Genomic DNA, 2,281 nt, shown 5'->3' on the forward strand with positions numbered 1-2,281 from the left:
TCAGAAACCGAATTCACATCATCAGAAACTTTATCAGTCTCTTCAGCTACTGGTCCTGAGAGGTGAGATCCCGAGGGGTGAACTACAGTATGTTCACTATCGGGCATGGTTACCTTATTGTCTACAACTCTACCACTTCTAAGGGTTCTAACAACATTCAATTGATTCGATGGTTTTGCACCTAATTCATGAACTCCTCTAGGGTTGGGTTGTGTTTGACTAGGAAACTTACCTTTTTCTCTCAAAGAATCACTTATCAGACCAACCTGGGTTTTTAACTCGGAAATAGCCTGACTATTTTCTTGTCCTATCTTGTTACTAGCTTGTAGACTCTGATCTAAGGATAACTGAAATTTTGTAGTTTGCTGAGTTAACAAGGCGAGAGATTCCTCTAAACTTAGGATTTTCTTATCTGACTGAATCTGAAACTTAGCTAATCCTGAAGGATTCTTAGTATAGCCAAAACCTGGGGAGCATTAGAATTACTAAACTGACCTTGACTTTGGCCCTTAGACCACGAAAGGTTCGGATGGTTTCTCCAACCAGGATTATAGGTTTCTGAATATGGGTCAATCTTTTGACGGTTATCAAATCTAGTGTTATTATAAAGAGCATTGGCCTGCTCTTCAATATTCTGGACTTTCCAAAAAAGGCTTCACTCTACCACTAGTCTGGCCCACTTCTAAGGCTTCTAACCTTTTTGCTGTAGCAGCAATTTTGGCATCTGATTCATAGCCTCCTTCTACCCTATTAACGTTTTCTCTACTAAAAAGAATTGTTTTCTGGGGTGCCCTACTATTTTCCCATTGTTGGTTTTTTCGGCGATTTCATTAAAAAATTTCATCGCCGCATCAACAGTTTGGTTTTCAAATCCACCAGTGCATAGAGACTCAACCATGGTCGTTGTGAAATAATCTAAACCCTCATAAAGGATCTGAACTAGCCTAACCTTTTCTAAACCATGATGAGGACACTGGGATAATAAATCATTGAACCTTTCCAAATACCTATATAAAGATTCTCCCTCTTGTTGTGAAAATGTGCATATTTGCGTCCTAATAGACGATGTTTTGTGCCTAGGGAAAAACTTATCGAAAAAGGCAGATGTAAGTTGTTCATATGTATCAATTGACTCGGAGTCCAAACTATACAGCCACGACTTGGCCTTATCTTTCAGGGAAAATGGGAATAACCTAAGTTTCAAAGCATCATCATCTAAGCCTCTAATTCTTAGAGTACTACAAATTTCCTCAAAATCCCTAACATGGTAATAAGGGTTTTCATTTTCTTTCCCTAAAAAGATTGGGAGCATCTGTAAGGTCCCAGGTTTCAGTTCATAGGGTGCCTCCGTTTCAGCTAACTTAATACACGAAGGACGAGTAGTCCTAGTTGGATTCAACAAAGCTTTCAAAGTTGCCATTTCTGGCGCTATCGGAGCAACAAGGATTCTCTCCTCAGTCAAAGGACGTTCAAAAACAGACTCTTCAAAAGTCGGACTTTCTAGATTAAGGTAATCGAAACGCTTCGAACTACTAGGTTTCTCTTTAACAAATATACCTAGTGCGTCTCTTTTACGTTCAGGCATACAATAGAATTTTATAAATTGGAAGGGTAAGGAAACACAGATCAAGGCCGACTCAACCAAATCAAACCTATTGATTTCTAGCAAACAAAAAGCATGATGGCTCCACTTAGATTGTTTCTAGACCAGCATCTAATCCTTCGAACGGGAATTCGTTACAATTTAAGTAAACCCCTCTGGAATCAATCCGAGTTAACTTTGCATAGAGGCGAGGGAAGCTCGGTGGAGCTTTGATACCCAAGGCCTCACCAGTATTACAAGGCGGCGCAGTCACGCATTCAACTTACAGAAACCGTCAATAACTTCGAAGTATGCTTAAAAGAGTAACCAATATTTTTCGAATGACTTTCCTGTTAAGCTCGTTACCCTATCGGTCTCGTTCTAGTCAAAATTTTAGGCTTAGGTTCGCGTAGGTTACGTGTTCCTAAAGCGGGCAAGAAGAGAACGGTGATGAAATCCAAACCCTTATCTTGTATGGTCAGGCCTTTCCCTTTACTAGAAAAATAAATGTCTGTATTCAGTCCTCAACATATATGCATACGAAGGAGTCCAGTAACTCGCTGACAGGGGATTCACGAGTGTTTAGAATCTTACCTCCCGTTCCAGAAGGGGGATGAATTGGTTGTAGTCGACTTGGGCCACTGACTCCGATGTCTAGTGTACGAACCCAAGGTGCAGAGACAATATCGTAATTGTCCT

The 2,281-nt window shown here is 40.4% G+C and overlaps 1 pseudogene; it reads left to right on the forward strand.

Moving 5' to 3' along the window:
* The first annotated feature begins 956 nt into the window (after nt 1-956).
* LOC113346525 lies at nt 957-1,056 on the forward strand (annotated as a pseudogene).
* The last annotated feature ends 1,225 nt before the right edge of the window (nt 1,057-2,281 follow it).

The sequence above is a fragment of the Papaver somniferum genome, unplaced genomic scaffold (assembly GCF_003573695.1).
Source record: "Papaver somniferum cultivar HN1 unplaced genomic scaffold, ASM357369v1 unplaced-scaffold_99, whole genome shotgun sequence".
NCBI lineage: Eukaryota > Viridiplantae > Streptophyta > Magnoliopsida > Ranunculales > Papaveraceae > Papaver > Papaver somniferum.